Genomic DNA, 19,337 nt, shown 5'->3' with positions numbered 1-19,337 from the left:
GTTGTTACCCTTACAAGTTCCTGGAACGATAGTAAAACACCGGAGTGCTGAACACTGGAGAAATACAACCAAATATCAGGTGGGTTTTTACTAAGTGGCTTTGGTGAATGCGGCTCGTTTCTTCAGGCAAGCAGACTTCCTGATACTCAGCTCCAGAAGTGAACATTGTTTCCCCTTCCAGTTAGAGGCACTTCATGCCGCCCTCCACCACTGGGCAAAGCTACGGCTGAGCTGCTCGCAGGACTCAGGGAAAGAAAGATGTGCTCTCTGAAGTCAGCCACCCACCTGAGAGGGAAAGGATGGAAATAAGGCCCAGTTTTCTTCCAAATTCCCAACAGACAAGTCATTTACTTTCCCTGGGTGAGGCTAGGAGTATTATGCCAATGGAGATGTGGATGAGTCATGCCTTTTATTTCCTGTACTTCTGATGGTTTGACATCTGGGGCCAGGCTGACCCTGGAGGGACTCCCCCTCACAGGGTTAGCTAATTCCTAGAGATGGCAAATAACTAGCCCTTGAGCACACCTTTCAAATACAAACCAAGCCATCCAGAGCTCACACCCCAGCCATCTCCTGTGCTGGGCTCTCACCCTGGCTCACTCTCCCCCCGCCCTAATCCCCCCAGGCCCAGGTACCAGACAACCAGGGGCAGTCCCCATGCCTCAGAGCCCTGGAATGATTCACACTAGCCAGACCTGAGCCTGCTGGCCCTGTCTTGCCTATTCCTGCTTAAAGAGACCACAATAAAAGTTCCTGTCTCAGTTCCCTCTCTCTCTCTGCCTGTGACTGACCCTGGTGCTCTCCCAAGTGCCCCCCACCCCTGCCCATGGCATAGTGTGCCCCTCCTCTTGGGAACTGTGAGTAACAACCTACCTTTTCAATGTCAGCTGTCTCCTAATCCATCGGCTTATCACACCCAAATAATAATAAACCTGTATTCTAAAACAAGGTCTGTCCACTTGGGAGCAGGGAGGAAGCACCCCATGGGAACATCACCTGTGACCATGACTGTTCATGCTGGGGCTTGTCGAGCCTCTGGAAGCTGAGACTGTATACATGTTGTTCTAGTCACCCCTGTTCCTTCCTGTTGCAAATTCTGTCTAATGGAATAAACCTGGTTCAGTCAACTTGGTAGGACTGGGAGGCAAGGTCATGTGACACTGGAGGCGCTGGGGTCAGACCAGGGGTGGGTGTCATCCTCCCCCCACCACCTATCACCGTGAGCTGGGGGGAGGAGCTTAACGCCCCCCCACCCCCCCCCGTGTGCTTGTGTTCTCATTGGTAAAAACAGGTTGTTCCGGAATATCAATCCTCAGTAAACGTGGTCCTCCCCAAACCAACTCCAGTCCCATATAAGGAAAACAGTTCAGCAGAATTCATTGGATCCTTCTAGTAGCTGTCTCCGTGTTGCTATTTCCATCTTCCCAGCCCCGAACTCCTTGATAGCTTTGGTTTCTCTATATTTATGTCCTTCTGGGGACTGTGGCTTTCAGCATCTCACCCTTTCTGCTCTCGGCATCACCTAGCAGCTCCCAGTGTCCTCTGTCCTCCTAAAACCCTGCAACGGACTCTTGGGCCACAGACTCGGACCTGGCTGCTAATTATTTATTTTCAGTACTGACCTTGTGTGCTCTCAGGTTTTATTTCTGTTCTAGTTTACTCAGCAAGAGATTTGTCTCTTTGTTTCTAGGCAAGAGGTGCTGGCGTCTGACCTTGGCTGCAGACTGCTTCCCCACCCTGCTCCCCGACCACATGTCCTCCAATATTCTGGGCAGACAGCTTCCTTCTCTCAGTGTTGCTGCTTCTGGGTCTACATTTCCTCCTTCTGTCACCTTCTTCCCTCAGCCATTAAGGAGCCTAACACCTCCCATCCATTAAAGATGATGGCGCCCCGGTGGGTTAAGAATCCGCCTGCCGATGCAGGGGACACGGGTTCGAGCCCTGGTCCGGGAAGATCCCACATGCTGCGGAGCAATTAAGCCCGCGTGCCACAACTACTGAGCCCACATGCCACAACTACTGAAGCGCACGTGCCTAGAGTCCGTGCTCCGCAACAAGAGAAGCCACCGCAATGAGAAGCCTGCGCACCGCAACGAAGAGTAGCCCTACTGGCTGCAACTAGAGAAAGCCCGCACGCAGCAACGAAGACCCAGCGCAGCCAAAAAAAACCATGATGGCGCCTCCTGCGTGCCTCTCCCCCCATCCCCACTCTACTCCTCTTCCCCTCCATTGACAAGATGCTGAAAATACTTGTCCACACTTGTGTCTCCTGCTACGTCCCACTCACTCAGCTCACATCAGCACGACTACTCTCCCACCTCTGCTTCTGGTTCTGCTAAAAAACGGTTCATCGTGACCTTGAACCAGACCCTTCTCTCCAGGTATCAGATGCTCTACGACATGAGGGAATGCGGGACCAATAAGTCTTCGAGACCTTCTTCACTCATTGTCCAAGACAATGGTAAGGATTTGTTGTAAATCTCATACTGCTGCATTGATAGTAATTTCCACTTAGACTAAAATTTATTATTATTTATTTTTATTTTTTGCGGTACATGGGCCTCTCACTGTTTTGGCATCTCCCATTGCGGAGCACAGGCTCCAGACGCGCAGGCTCAGTGGCCATGGCTCACGGGCCCAGCTGCTCCGCGGCATGTGGGATCTTCCCGGACCGGGGCACGAACCCGTGTCGCCTGCATCGGCAGGCGGACTCTCAACCACTGCGCCACCAGGGAAGCCCTAGACTAAAATTTAAAAGCAAAGGGTCATTCTAAAGAAAATTGCTGCAAGGAATAGGGATGACGAGGACCTTAATTATTTCTTGTAATAGAACATGATATTGTCACATCTGGCTGTGATAGCACTGGGGGCTTCGTGCTATGAAATTCAGGGCATTCTTGTGCCTGGAGGCTGAAACCTGTACTCATTTTGTGATTGTATCCAAACGAGAAAATGACATTTATTGAGCTATGGACCTATCCTATCTGAATATGAAACAATAAAAAGAAATTAAAGTGGAACATATTGTCCTATAGAGCAAATATGAGAGGCTGATGGGCTATCTTACTATCCTCACTTAAGTCTAAAATGATACCATATTTTTCTAATCCAGCTCATAATTATATAAATATTGCTGGCAATGCATCACCAGAAAATAATGGTTCTTAGTGATAATAACACATTACTTTTGGGTTTGGGAAAATACATAGTTTCTATGTGATGTAGAACAGTGAGGATTTTGGTTCTACAGAAACAAGTCTAATAGTATTTATTTCCTCTTCTCCCCATCTCCTCCCACTGACTCAATAGCTCTGTCTTCTAGTCAGGCCACGAGGATGCTCTTCTTCTCATCCCCTCCCTCCTGTCCTTGGACAGAAGAGCCTTTGACTAAGCACATTCCCCTATTTTATATATATATATATATATATATATATATATATATATATATATATATATATATATATGTATGTATGTATGTATAAATTTATCTATTTATTTATTTATTTTTACTTATTTATTTTTGGCTGCATTGGGTCTTTGTCGGAGTGCACAGGCTTCTCACTGACGTGGCTTCTCTTGTTGTGGAGCACGGGCTCTAGGTGCACGGGCTTCAGTAGTTGCAGCACATGGTCTCAGTAGTTGTGGCACACGGACTTAGTTGCTCCGCAGCATGTGGGATCTTCCTGGACCAGAGATCGAACCTGTGTCCCCTGCACTGGCAGGTGAATTCTTAGCCACTGCCACACCAGGGAAGTCCCATTCCCTTAACTCTTACATACATTACCCTAGTTTGTGAATAAGAAGAGGACTCCTAGAGACCTGGCACCTGGAGTGGGCACAGTGGACCTTTCCTGTACATGGTCTGTTTCAGAGCTGGGCCAGTGCAGGACTCCTCTCTATAAAAGACTTCAGGACCAACCGTACGTGGGGACAGAGGAACGATACTGGAAGTGTTTGACATTGACACAGCACCTTGTAATCGTACATGTCATGTTCACTGCAGGTTGTTATTTGATCAGTACCAGGCAGTATCCTGTATCAGGCAGTCACCCACACAAGGTGAAGTTTTGTTATTTTGTGTGGATGGTTGATTTAAGCTTTTTTAAAAACAAGATTAAAACTGAATACAGTAGCATTGTTTAAAAACAAAATGCCGAGCAGTTGGGAGAACACAGAGAAGGTAAAGGTCCGTCTGCTCTCGCTTGGCCGCCTCCCGCTCCTGTCCAGTCTGATGTGCCCCAGACTGCAATTTGAGAACGTAACAAATGGCCCCCATCCCGCAGTATCTTCCCCGAGCCTTGTCACTATACAGGACCCCTTGCTAAGGTGGAGATGATCATTTATTAACAATGTGGCTTAAATTGTTCCGTCCATGGACATTGTTCACTTCCTGTTTTTGCTCAATTTGGTCCTTCTAGAGTGACTTCCCCCATCTTATTTACCCATCCTTCAAATTTTAACTCAAACACTTCCAGCCACCCCTTCTCCCCACCATTGTGAGGAATCCCATCTCCTCCTGGAAAGATGTTTGATATCCTAGTGGGCATGAGTCATGTCTCAGGCATCTCCACAGCCCCCATTATGGCAGCCTTTCGAATACATACAAGCTCAACATGTGTTTTTTTTCTTTCTTTTTTTATAGGTTTGTTGGGTTTTTACATTTTTATTTATTTATTTAAATTTATTGGTTTTATTTTTGGCTGTGTTGGGTCTTTGTTGCGGTGCACGGGCTTCTCATTACGGTAGCTTCTCTTGTTGCGAAGCACAGGCTCTAGGTGCACAGGCTTCAGTAGTTGTGGCTCGCAGGTTCTAGAGCGCAGGCTCAGTAGTTGTGGTGCACAGGCTTAGCTGCTCCGCAGCATGTGGGATCTTCCCGGACCAGGGCTGGAACCCGTGTTCCCTGAATTGGCAGGCGGATTCTCAACCACTGCGCCACCAGGGAAGCCCTTCAACACATGTTTCTGAACCGGCTATTTTTAAGACAAAGAGATTAATTACCCCTCCAGGGTGCTGGCTACCAGGATGAGGTACTCCTGCAACGTAGTGATTAGCAAAGTCAACGATAGATTGCCTACAGGGAAAAACATTGAGAACTATTGCTTACATTATACAGAATAAACTTGGAAGCAAAGACGAAATACAATCTATCGAGGAGGGTGCACTGTTTTCGATTTAAAGTGGCAATGTTAACTTATTTTTAAACCGCATTTTCTGTACCAGCACCCATCCAAATGGCTCCCACTTCTGTTTACCTTCGCCTTTAAGGAGAAATAATGACAGTATTTTCATTTCCAGCCTCCCCACTTTCTGCACCCACACAGAAGCATTCACAGTGTGCAACAGTCACCTCCTACACCCACAGTCTTCTTTTCCAGACGTGGAACCTTCTTTAAAGAAATCAGATTGCGGTCAGTGATTAAGTTGTATTATAGTTTTTTCCTCTGTTGACAACAATCAAGTAGCTAATTCACTGTCGATCCGTTACTTCTGGGTTTTTCTAATAATCCACTTCCTGAAAATTATAAACACAGAAAAGTGCTTTTGCAATAACAGTTGTAAGACCCTGAATCACTTTTAACTCTCCCCTTTCTTCTCTGGGCTGTGACATTCACTCCCATGATGTCATCCCCGAGAGAAACTAAACCCTTTGTCTACTCAACCAAAAAGAGCACAAGAGGACATCTTGCCACAGCTTAGGGAATTGTTTAATCATTTAATTTACTTCCTTACTTTCCTGGAAATGAACCATTGGTTCAAATCGGGCATTTGTTAGTTGTTCCCATATGTGTTGGGATGCGCAAATCAACACAGGAATTCTGCACGGTGGGCATTGTTCACCCCTAGGTTCAGGGAAATTGAGCGACTATTCAGAACCTGTAAGTGGAAGGAGTAGGATTCCAACTGTGGACCAAGAATGTCACCTGCCATATCAGTAAACAAAGAATGTGGGTCCATCAAGCCGTCAGCCACTGAAGATCCCCCCTTTCCACACGCGAGGATGCACCCTGAGGGTATTCAGGATGGAGAAAACAAGATACTGGTCCTAGATGGTTTAGGTACATATCAAAGGAATGGTTTTAATGAGCCCAGACTCTTGCATCTTCCCGTACATAGAAAAGCGCTAAATCCCTTAACTTGAGATATCTGGTTTTCTTTCATTAACTGTAACCCTTTGATGTTCCGACTACCTGGTCTTTGCTGCAAAAACTCCTCTATATCCTGGGTCCTCCTTTACCTCTTCGGAGACGTCCCTCAGAGTTATCTAAGAGGCTGCCTACTAGACTTAAGTCCTTAACAAGTCTGCTGGATAAAATGTAACTCTGAACTTTTAGGTTGTGCTTTTTTTTTTCAGTCAACACACCTAGGTCTGACTGCAGATGAATTAGCTGTACCACCGTGAATGCTGATCCTTTACACTGGAGAAAGATAAGCCCACGACTTCCTCTGTCACACAGACCTTTGATTGCATCCTATTACATTCCTCAGCTGCTTTCCCTCCCCTTCCCCCCTCCCCCCATTCTGGAAACTTCCATTTTCTTCCTCTTCTTATGCTGTCAGTATGAAACAGGAGGGAAGGAAAACTCTCAGTGCCGTTGTTTTCCCATCCATCCTTGGTCTGATGTTGGTAAATCGATTCAAGCACAGTCTGTTAGCAAAATGAGAAAAATCTACCCAGTCATGTAGGTTACACATTAATCACGTTAGAACCTGACAGTTTTTCTGGATCCATAAAGGTTTACTAACGGTTTTAACACAAAAGTTTTCTAATGTCCTCTAAATTTTATGCAGAGTCCACATATGTGAGATTTTATTCTCAATTAACAGATATGGAAAGACAAGGTGAAGAAGGAAACAATTTAAGTGATTGTTTCTGTAGTAAAGGCCATTCCCTCAAGTGAAAATGAAGCCTCTTTAAAAATGAGATAGGGGGCTTCCCTGGTGGCGCAGTGGTTGAGAGTCCGCCTGCCAATGCAGGGGGCATGGGTTCGTGCCCCGGTCCGGGAGGATCCCACATGCCGTGGAGCGGCTGGGTCCATGAGCCATGGCCGCTGAGCCTGCGCGTCTGGAGCCCGTGCTCTGCAACGGGAGAGGCCACAACAGTGAGAGGCCCGTGTACCGCAAAAAAAAAAAAAGAGAGAGAGAGAGGACGGCACCGAGTCTTCTGCTTGCAAATACATTTTTCCTTTGGTCATCAGGACTGTCTGGTGGGGAAATGGCTTGTGGAGAGGTTCCACCTCGGTGCTGCTGGCAATGGTCAACTCCAGTTGTTGACATAACAAATAGAGGACTTCACCGTGTGTTATAGATTGAACTGTGTTCCCCCCAAATCCATATGTTGAATCCTAACTGCCAGGACCTCAGAATATGATCTTATTTGGAGATAGGGTCTTTACAGAGACAATCAAGTTAAAGTGAGGTCATTAGGGTGGACCCTAATCCAACACTACTGAGGGAAATTTGGACACAGTCAGTCATACAGGACTGGGATGCATTGTGGACATCAAGATCTACATGCCAAGGAGAGAGATCCTTCTGGAACACACCCTTCCTTCACAGTCCTCAAAGGGAATTAGCCCTGCCAACACCTTGGTTTCAGACTTCTGACCTCCAGAACTGTGAAACAACAAATTTCTGTGGTTTAAGCCCCCCAGTTTGTGGTACTTTGCTGTGGCAGCCCTAGCAAACTAATCCACCATGTGCTTTACTGTTGTCAGGAAGGAAAAAATGTTCCTCTACCTTTCCAAGCTCTTCAAGCTGGTCTAAGAATTAATTTGACATGAGGCAGGTTAACAGAAGGAAATGAAACAAAGCTTAATAACATGTATAGATGGGAGAGACCCAGGAAGACTGAGTAACTTGCCGAAATGGCCCAAGCCCTCCCCTTAAATACCATCTTCAGGGGGCTTCCCTGGTGGCGCAGTGGTTGAGAGTCCGCCTGCCGATGCAGGGGACACGGGTTCATGCCCCGGTCCGGGAGGATCCCACATGCCGCGGAGCAGCTGGGCCCGTGGGCCATGGCCGCTGAGCCTGCGCGTCCAGAGCCTGTGCTCCGCAACGGGAGAGGCCACAGCAGTGAGAGGCCCGCGTACCGCAAAAAAAAAACAACAAAAAAAACCATCTTCAGCTCAACACAAAAGAGGTTTGGGACTTCAAAGGGGAGGAAGGCAATTCACATGGTGCTGGAGGAGCAAATACAGAACATCGGCCCATCAATTAACACATCAGAAACACAGAAATAAACAAAATGCAAAACCAGCTTGGAACATATAATTGTTGGGAAAAAAATTAAGAGTAAAATCTCCAGTCTATTCTGGAAATCTGCACAGATGTACAAAATAAAGAAACCAGTTTTATTACTGAATTCACATTAAAACAGACTGCCAGGCACATACGGGTAATATGCTAATGAGATTAAAAAGACAAAGAAACCCCACCTTTGTGTATAACCTAGAAGATGTAACCCATCATACACGGGTTTTCAGGATTCACAGTAATTTTCCCTCTTGTAAGAGGACTTGACCCCACCATTTGTTAAATATACCCACGGTAACTGAGGTAGCCATCTCTGATAGTTAATTGCCTTTATTTGAAGGAAAAATAAAACATCTCCTTGTATCTCCATGACAATCAGGAGATTTACAGCAAGGAGCCCAGGTCAACCTCCCACAGTGACTAGGAGTGAGAGGCACTCTCTTCATTAATGTTTGCACTTCAAAAAGAGAACCCCAGGCTCTAAAGAGAAACATTGCAGAGTTGTAAGGCTAGCAAGAGGCTTGTTTAGCCTCTGAAAAGATTTACATACATGTCAAATTCATAGAGGAAGGTTTTAAAAATAGTAGTTATTTCCAAGGAAATGTTCCTTGAAAAGAGGGGGGAAGTCTTTTTCCCCCGTTAGCAACAGAGAAAATTCAGGGGTTTTGTTTGTTTGTTTTTACCTTATACAGACAAATAACTTCCTTCATATATAAAGAACTCTTAAAATCAATCAGAAAAAAGATAAGCACACCAATAGAAAAAAATAGGCAAATGATTTCAAGACATGATGCATGAAAGGAGAAATGTAAATGGTCATTAAATATATGAAGAGAGGGCTATTTCACTAATTATCAAAGAAATGCAAATTCAGGTGAGATGTCACATTCACATGTCAATTTGACAAAAGCACAGAGAAAAAAAGATAATACTCGGGACTTCCCTGGTGGTCCAGTGCGTAAGACTCTGCACTCCCAGTGCAGGGGGTCCAGGTTCGATCCCTGGTTGGGGAACTAAGATCCCACATGCCGCAACTATGCCGCAACAAAGACACAGTGCAGCCAAAATAAATAAATTAATTAATTTTAAAAAAAGGTAATACTCAATGTTGACTTGGGTGTAAGGAAACGGGGTGCCTTTATAGTCTCTTCTGGTGAGACCGTAAATAGACACAACTTTTTGGGGGAGTGGCAGTTTAGCAGTGGGTGTCAAACCCATGAATGTTCAAACTTCAGCTTTCAGTGGCTCATACGAAAGAAGTATCAGAGATGTACATAAAGATATGGTAAACTAACGCATCCTGCACACTTAGTATTTTTTTTAAATAATTACCACTCATCTTTTATTTATTTATCTTGGTCGCACCAGGTCTTAATTGCGGCAGGCGGGCTCCTTAGTTGTGGCACGTGGGACCTTAGCTCCCCTACTATGGATTGAACCCCGGCCCCCTGCATTGGGAGCTCGGAGTCTTATCCACTGTGCTACCAGGGAAGTCCCTACACTTAGTATGAAAACTCGCAAAATTCTGTCTTCTGAAAATGACCTTTAGAAATAAAATTGTAAAACCATGCACACACATAAAAGAGAATCTACTATAGAAAAATTTTCGAAGAGGCTCACTATTGCTTATATTTTCTTTCCATTTTATTACACTTTATTGTGTAATATTTAGCATACTAAAGAATTACAACTCTCTGAAATAGATATTTTTCTTTACAAAAAAGATTTACATATAAGTATATTCTTTGGGGCATTATTTAAATCATTGAGAAATGAGGCAACTTCAATAAGAGAATTAATTCCATTTTGGTATATCCACATGACATAATGCTGTGTAGCTATGAACATCTAATTTCCATAAAACATTTCATGGCAAAAATGTTCATGATGAAAAGAGCACGAAGAGGAGAGAGATACTTGAATTTATTAACGATTGCTGTCTCTAGATAGTAGGAGTGATTACGATGTTATTTTTCTCATCTTACATCTCCTTGCAATGAATATGTATTTATCGTTGAAAAACACCCACGTTTTTAGAAAAAACTCTTTGTGCAGAGACAGCAACACAAAAGGACTGAACTAGCTGACACCCACAGTACACTCCAGCTGACCTTCTGTCAAATGTAGGATCAGGTGGAGGTCTGGGCAGCCAGGAATAAAAACTCCAGACGGTTGACCTGTCTTTCTTTCATATTCTTAGAGCATTGCTGTGTCAACCATCCATTTGGTCCCAATGCTATCTCATGTCAAAATAAAAGTTGCAGCAGAAGAGACCTTTGTCGATGACCCGGCACAATCCCAAATGTTGCCGCTGAGATAAGTGAGCCAGAGAGACTAAGTCAGCATTTATTTCTGAATTTGCCTTTTATTAGGATGCAAGGGGGTGGTGAGGTACTTAGGTTACTTCACGGTGGGAGTCCGTGGGTCACCTCAGGGTAAGGACACTTGGGGAGTGAGAATATAGTGGGCACTGGGTCGTTAGGTCATTTAGGAGGCAAGCTGGTGAGAAGGTTATCTTTCCAACCACAGACGGTCTCTACTCACAACTTAATGCTTTATCATTACGGTGACCCAACCACGCTACCGTGTGTAATCATATTCCCCTCCGTCCTTGTCCTTCCCTCTGCTGATTTCTACTTCTCCTAGTTTCTGATGCTCTTTGCCTTCCACTGTCTTTCCAGGCATCCCTCAGCATCTATCCGCACTATGGTTATGTTCTTTCTCTACATCACCTCCTCTTCACCCGCCCAACAAAGATCTGATTGATTCAGAAAGTTGATGCAACGTGTGGATGCCCCTTCTCTTCCTATCCAAGGATGCCAGCACAGGTAAATCCACTTTTCCAGGGTAGTAGGGCATTTGGTATACAGAATCTTGACCAAAGTGTAAGAAATTCCTCAGAAAGGGGCTGAGGCCCACAGGGATCTCCACAGAAGGCAATACAAGGTGCAGATTCCTTGTTTGACCTTTCCAATACTAGAGCCAACTTTTTCCAGCATACACTCAAGGGTATTCCAGACAAGCTGTGGTCCCATTCAATTGTATTGGAAATGCAAAGGCGAGACGAATGGACAACTCCTCTCTTTTACTGATAAAAGCAATATGCATGCAAACTCTGACAGTTCAACTATTACTGGTGTGGTGGTGAAATTTTTTGTGTCAGCTTGGCTAGACCAAGGTACCCAAATATTTTGGATTAGATGTCTGTGTAGGCATTCTTTTATAAGAGATTAACATTTTTTTCTGATTCTTTTTTTTAATTGAAGTATAATAGATTTACAATGTTGTGTTAGTTTCAGGTGTACAGAAAAGTGATTCCGTTATATATATATATATATATGTATATATACACACACACACACATATATGTATACGTATACATATATATATATATATATATATATATATATATATATATATACACATATTCTTTTTCAGATTCTTTTCCCTTATAGGTTATTACAAAATATTGAGTATAGTTCCCTGTGCTCTACAGTAGGTCCTTGTTGGTTATCTATTTTATATACTGTGGTGTGTGTATGTTAATCCCAAACTCCTAATTTATCCCCCCCTTTTCCCTTTTAGTAACCATGTTTGTTTTCTATGTCTGTGAGTCTATTTCTATTTTGTAAATAAGTTCATGTGTATCTTTTTTTTTTTAGATTCCACATATAATCAATATCATATGGTATTTGTCTTTCTCCGTCTGACTTACTTCACTTAGTATGATAATCTCTAGGTCCATCCATGTTGCTGCAAATGGCATCATTTCATTCTTTTTTATGGCTGAGTAATATTCCATTGTATACATACCACATTAACATTTAAATCAGTAGACTTTTGCTAAAGCAGATTTCCCTCTGTAATGTGTATGGGCCACATTCAATCAGCTGAAGGACTTAAAAGAAAACAGACTGAGGTCTCCCAAAGAAGAGGAAATGCTACCAGAAGACTCCCTCTGCACTCAAGTCACAACAGCAACTGTTCTCCGGGTCTCCAGCCTGCCAGCCTACCCTACAGATTTTGGACTTGCCCACTGGTGCAATCACGTGAGCAAATTCCCTAAAATAAGTCTCTCTGTCTCTCATTATATATAATTATATATACTCATTATTATATATTATATTGTTACATATAACATATTATATATACTCTTATTACATACTAGATATACTCTATTTTATATAATATTATGTATTATGTATTTCTCTGGAGAACCTCTGACTAATATAATCAGTAACAAATTATTTGGAACCCTATTAAAAATAATTTTTTGTCCATGATTATAAATCAGTAAATTAATAATTTTTCCCGGGCTTCCCTGGTGGCGCAGTGGTTGAGAGTCCGCCTGCCGATGCAGGGGACTCGGGTTCGTGCCCCGGTCCGGGAAGATCCCACATGCTGCCGAGCGGCTGCACCCGTGAGCCATGGCCGCTGAGCCTGCGCGTCCAGAGCCTGTGCTCCACAGCCTGTGCTCCGCAACGGGAGAGGCCGCAACAGTGAGAGGCCGCGTACCGCAAAAAAAAAAAAAAAAAAAAAAAAATTTTCCCGAAGTCCCCTGGTTTGTGAGTGGCAGAACCAGAAGCCCTTTCTTGTGATGCATCTCATGGCACATCCTCAACGATACAACAGAGGATTTCCAAAATAACACATCTCATCATGTCCTTCACCTTCTTAAAACCTCTCAAGGGCACTCGCACTCTTCCCAGTAAAGGCTCATTTTATACGATGTCCAAGGCCACCTTCTCTACATTGCCTTTCTCTTCTTCTGCCCTGACCTTACATCCATCCTTAGTCATGCCCTGTCCCTATGTCCATCCTTAGTTCCAGCCCCATGGAACTACTTGCAATCCCTCAAAATCACTCTGTGTTTGTACCCCTGGGCCTTGGCATATGCTGGTACCTCTGCTCGGTGCCTTTCCTGTCCTTTGGATGGAGAACCACCACCTCACTGCAGACCTTTGGTTTTTCAATACACTCGAATGCTCGAGAAAACCACACAACAGATTTGTACGGAAGAGAAAGGGACCGTCCCCCACATTCCTGACCCATAAGAACTGAATCCCGCATGAGGACTTCCTGGATACAGCAAAATGATGAGGCCCCTTCATCATTCCGGTAAATTCCCGGCAAAGCAGGCATAAGACCAATGACTATGCTTTAGAATATTCTGAACCATGGACCACAGCAGCAGTGGGGTGGGGTGAGGTGGGTGGAGCAGAGGGCTGGGGTAATGCGAGAGGTGTGGAGGGGCTGAGTGCTCTCCCATCCCTTACTTGCAATTCCAAAGCCCCAAATTATATGAAATCTCAAAGTTTTTCACAATTCATCTGGAGACAAAATCTGGCCCGAAATAGCATGAGGCTACTTGTAATCTTTATTCCACTTAGTGCAAATGCTCATGCATTTCAGTGAAGAAGAAGTATTCATGTGTCTGATTGATTGCTGGGTTCTGCCTCAGGTCCTGTCGGGGTTGTTATATAACATAAAATCCAAAAAAGGACAGACTGAATTGTAGTCCCAAGGGCATTAGCTAAGGGATTGTGGAACTGTTTCATTCCTCAACAATTAATTAAGTTAAAACAAAATTTCATGTCTGTCCTTGAGAGAAGTATATGGACCCCTTTCAAAAGAGCCCAGTGGGAGTACGAAATCAGAAATGAACAGGAGGATTCGGTAGCCACCCTTGACTGTGTGATCTGCAGTCAGTATCCCCCGGGATACCTTTGTCTTTCTCCCCCCAGACTGGGTTTGCCAAACAGAGCAATGCAAACATGTTGAGAGGTGAACCTCATTCCCTGAGATCCTCGGTGTCTCAGTCCCTGGGGGCCAACTGTCAGCTCCAACTCATTCCATCTTTCCTAAGTCCCCACCCCCTGCCTGCTTCTGGTGAAAGATGCTCAGGCATCAGCAGGCAGACATGGGGGGTTGCAACTCACAAAAAGCTCTGCTTACCTTCTGAGACATCACCCACACCCGTAAAGAGGATACACGTCTTTCTACGTAGTCATTTGGTTCCTCTTGCAGGCTCCATTAAATTCATGGAAAAAAGTGGTAACCGTGTTAAAGGTAACAATTCTACCTTTAAACAATCAATATCAGTTCTGTACAGGCCATGGAAGCAGAAAATCTTTTTATAGATTTACCCATGTTCAGAAACTTGGTGTATATTTTTCTGAACCTGGCAGTATGTGACCAAAGCAAACCAGATTTTCATACTATTAAGCGATCAGAGGACAGACAGGAGATTAAATTAGAATTGGAATCATATTTCTTCTGGTTTCTATAATTTCCAGACTTAAAAACGGTTTCTAAGAAAACGAGGCATTTTAGGTAATAAATAATGGTGACCACAGTCAGATATTTCCTAACATTTGGTAATAGGTATTCTAATTTTTTATCAAGAGTAGTTATGTCAAAAGCCAGAGAAGACTTTCAACTCTGCATAATACTGGAAGAGTGCCTGGGAAATGAGATGTTCGCCAGACGTAGCCTTGGATTTTTGAAAAAATGTGTTTCTTCTTTCAACATACCTTTACTGAATCTCTACCATGTGTCAGACACAGCGTTAGGTATCGGAAAAATAAAGTGACTGAGACACCGTCTCTTCCCTTGAGGTGAGATGGATTTGGGAACCTTGGATGGAAAGAGCAAAAAACCTCTAGGACTTAATGATATAATATCCCAGACTATATTCTAATTTTCTCTTACAGGTAGAGACTGGGTCCTACTTCTGTTCTTTGAATTCCCAGCACAGCTGTGGGCTTACAGAATATAGTTGGGCTAATTAATTGAAATGGAAAACTGCAAAGAAATTAATACATTCATCATTAAGTGAACTACAGGGCAAGTCCCTGAAGACATGGAGGTTTTCTCTTTTTATTCTATTTTTTCTAATGCATCGTCTCACTGCAAGCTTGCCCTTACCACAAAGAGCTCTCAAAAAAAGTACTGAGTGAGTGAATAAGCCCGAGTTTTTCTGGTATACTTCCTAGAGCTAGGTAGCTAAAACCTATCTTAATGTATAAAGGATGCTGTGGTGGTGCTACATACTATGTTTTCCCCATATGCACTCTTCTGGGCTACTCTTCTTCTGGTGATTATAACATATCACTGCCTTCCAGTTTTTTTTTTTCTAGTTGCAACATAACTACTGCTGTGTTCCATATGTGCAAAAAGAACTGGGAATACAAAAATAACATTCAAATTTGAGAGCCATTTAAAAACCAAGAAATAACATTTTAAATTGCGATAGCAGGTCCTTATAATGGAACCTTAAACTGTCCTTTTCATCCCCAATGCTAGTTTCCAACTATAGTTTCAAGTACCTAGAAATATATTTAAAATCTAGAAAATAATACAAATTATACCATTGGCAGAAGAAGAAAAACTCTTCTATTGCACCTCCAATCATTAGGTTGATTTTATTTATTTACTTATTTATTTAGTGATTCACATAATTCTTTTTTTTATTATTTAATTTTAATTTTTTTCTTTTGGCTGTGTTGGATCTTCACTGCGGTGTGCGGGCTTCTCGTTGCAGTGGCTTCTCTTGTTGCAGAGCACCGGCTCTAGGCGCGAGGGCTTCAGTAGGTGCAGCACGCAGGCTCAGTAGTTGTGGCGCACAGGCTTAGTTGCTCTGTGGCACGTGGGATCTTCCCGGACCAGGGCTCGAACCTAAGTCCCCTGCATTGGCAGGCCGATTCTTAACCACTGCTCCCCCAGGGAAGTCCCCATTAGGTTGATTTTAAAGCCCTAAACTAAAAGCACGTTGGGATCATAGTATGTGAGGAGGAGGGTTTTCTCATAAAGGAGAGCAAATACATTATGTGTTCTGTTTGAATTGTAGCCGGTGGGAAACTAAGATGAAATGAAACGCCTTAATGTAAATACATCCAGATTTGCAAACCTTGGAAAGAAAAGCAACTTCCTCTGTAGTCAAATGTGGCCATGTTTGAAGTAGACTACTCATTTTTCCACAGTTACGAATAAGGAAAATAATGTCAAGCATTATTCTTCAAGTTGTTATTCTTAACAACTTCAAAGTTTAATTTCCTGGTTATAACATCAGACTCACTAAATGTGCTTTCAATATTACCTTTGTAGAGGTCCCTAATTTCCCAGCTTCAATATAGGGAACAATTTAGCACAGATTTAAGAGATTATAATCAAAGAAATGCAAAAGAGGAGATGAGACAGGGGAGGAAAGAGGGAAAATGGGGCACAGAGATGGAGGAGAAGAAATAAAAGAATGAGGAATGAAGGAATTTATAGGTCAAATCACTCAGCTCAATGACTCCCATGAATAGTGAACTTTGATTGATATTTGTTGTTCTGTGGCTTCAACACAACCAGAAATCAAAAAAGTATTTGATATAAATACACTGCTGAAACTCCCTGCAAGCCCTCTTGCCTAGCCTAGGAACAGAGAGCGACGTGATAAATATTTCAGTTCATTGGAGCAGAGATTTTCAAATTGTTCCATTAGATATTACAGTTTCCAGAAATAGTAATAATAATAGCTAGTATTTATATAAGTGTAAGTCCTCCATAAGTACTTTACATATACTGTGTCAGTTAATCCTCAAAAGAATCTTCAAAACAACCCTAATGGTTGTGCCATTTTTGTTCCCATTTTACAGATAAAGCAAAAAAGGCACAGAGAAATGAAGGTCAAGAAGTTCGTAAGGAGCAGAACTGGGGTCTTGCTCCAATATTCTGGCTCTGAACCATTACACAATACTGTCTCTCAAGAAGGCTTGGGCTTCCCTGGTGGCGCAGTGGTTGGGAATCCGCCTGCCAATGCTAGAGGACACCGGTTCGTGCCCCGGTCCGGGAGGATCCCACATGCCGCGGAGCGGCTGGGCCCGTGAGCCATGGCCGCTGAGCCTGCGCGTCCGAAGCCTGTGCTCCGCAACGGGAGAGGCCACAACAGTGAGAGGCCCGCGTACCGCAAAAAAAACAAACTAAGAACAGAAAGTAAAAAGTCCTTTAGATGAACACGATCAATAAGAATATACCGTAGCTTCATACTATAGCCTGTAAAAGAGAAAGATCAGATAGGAAAGAAAGAGGAAAGGAAAAAATATGTTGGAGAAGAATTAAGTTGGAAGTGTTAATGAAAAAGACACTAAGGGAAAAAAATCTATGTATGTGGCTACAAATAGTTCTTAAATGAGCTCATATATATATATATATATATATATATATATATATATGTGTGTGTGTGAATTAGAAGTAGCAGGAAATAGAAACATATAAAGTCACCAGTTCATAGAAAGACAAATATTTTATATTATAAAATTTCTGCTAAAGACTTAAATCTGTTACATTTTGAAAGAATAAGCATATTTAAAGATTTCTACAATTATAGATATAGAGAATGGGATGAAATTATAGATAAATAGAAGTCATTGTGTTCAATAGCTTGTCTTTTTTTAAATAAATTTATTTATTTATTAAGCAGTATGAGGACTTTTTAAAAATAAATTTATTTATTTTTGGCTGTGTTGGGTCTTCGTTGCTGCGCACGGGCTTTCTCTAGTTGCGGTGAGCGGGGGCTACTCTTCATTGCGGTGCGCGGGCTTCTCATTGCAGTGGCTTCTCTTGTTGCGGAGCACAGGCTCTAGGCACATGGGCTTCAGTAGTTGTGGCTCGTGGGCCTCAGTAGTTTTGGCACATGGGGTCAGTAGCTATAAAGCCTGGGCTTAGTTTCACCGCGGCATGTGGGATCTTCCTGGACCAGGGGTTGAACCCGCGTCCTTGCATTGGCAGGCAGATTCTTAACCACTGCGCCACCAGGGAAGTCCCCAATAACTTGTCTTAATCCCAATTCTGCCAGTGGGAGCTGTTTAACCTCAGGCAAGTTACTTAATTTCCCTAAGTCTCTGTTTCCTCATGCTTATCACAGGGACAACTGCTCCTGCTTGATGGACTTGTTGGAGCTTTAAATGAAATAAAATATAAATCACTTAGCCCAGCGTTTATCTCTATATAAGTAATAGGCTTTATTATTATTATTCTTAGTTTATTTTAATCCTGCTAGTTGTCTTGCTGGACAATTAAATTAAGGTTTAGATTTCAGCCAAGAGGCCTAGGTCTCCTCTTGATTTCATAGAACGTACCACATTCTCAAAGCTTACAGTAAATCTAAAACAAATTAGGGACTTCCCTGGTGGTCCAGTGGGTAAGACCCCGTGCTCCCAATGCAGGGGAACTGGGTTTGATCTCTTGTTGAGGAGCTAGATCTCACATGCATGCTGCAACTAAAAGATTCCATGTGCCGCAACTAAGACTCGGCACAGCTTAAATAAATAAATAAAATATTTTTTAAAAAGTTAAAAAAATAAAATTATACTTTGCTTTCATGTCTGTGGTGAATTGAGTACAGCTGGTTACAGTCCAGATACATATTACCTGAGAAGTCTCTGCATTAAAAAAAATTGCAGGGCTTCCCTGGTGGCCCAGTGGTTGAGAGTCCGCCTGCCGATGCAGGGGACGTGGGTTTGTGCCCCGGTCCGGGAAGATTCCACATGCCGCGGAGCGGCTGGGCCCGTGAGCCATGGCCGCTGAGCCTGCGCGTCCAGAGCCTGTGCTCCGCAACGGGAGAGGCCACGACAGTGAGAGGCCCGAGTACCGCAAAAAAAAAAAAAAAATTTGCAGAGGCAGAAAGGTTGAGAAACAAAGGGACTTCTCACCTCCTTGATCATTTTTAGGTAATTATAGGGGGACAGAGTAACAAATTTTTCCTTAGTGATAACTAACATCTTTATAGAATTGTTATTTCTTTATTTATTGAAGTATAGTTGACTTACAATATGGTGCTAATTTTAGGTGTACAGCAAAGTGATTCAGTTATATGTTTTTATATATATTCTTTTTCGCATTCTTTTCCATTATAAGTTATTATAAGATATTGAATATAGTTCCCTGTGTTATTCAGTAGGTTCTTGCTGTTTATCTATTTTATATATAGTAGTATGTATCTGTTAATCCCATATTCCTGATTTATCCCTCTGCCCCCCGTTCCCCTTTGGTAACCATAAGTTTTTTTCTATGTCTGTGTGTCTGTTTCTGTTTTGTAA

At 43.0% G+C, this 19,337-nt stretch overlaps 1 long non-coding RNA gene across 1 annotated transcript; it reads left to right on the top strand.

Moving 5' to 3' along the window:
* Positions 1 to 11,608, top strand: LOC307175227. The gene is made up of 3 exons (XR_013824269.1): positions 1 to 79; positions 1,691 to 2,461; positions 10,935 to 11,608. It is a non-coding gene; the product is annotated as an uncharacterized lncRNA (long non-coding RNA).
* The last annotated feature ends 7,729 nt before the right edge of the window (positions 11,609 to 19,337 follow it).

Source organism: Stenella coeruleoalba (genome assembly GCF_951394435.1).
Source record: "Stenella coeruleoalba genome assembly, chromosome: 16".
NCBI lineage: Eukaryota > Metazoa > Chordata > Mammalia > Artiodactyla > Delphinidae > Stenella > Stenella coeruleoalba.
This window is presented reverse-complemented; position numbering and strand designations above follow the sequence as displayed.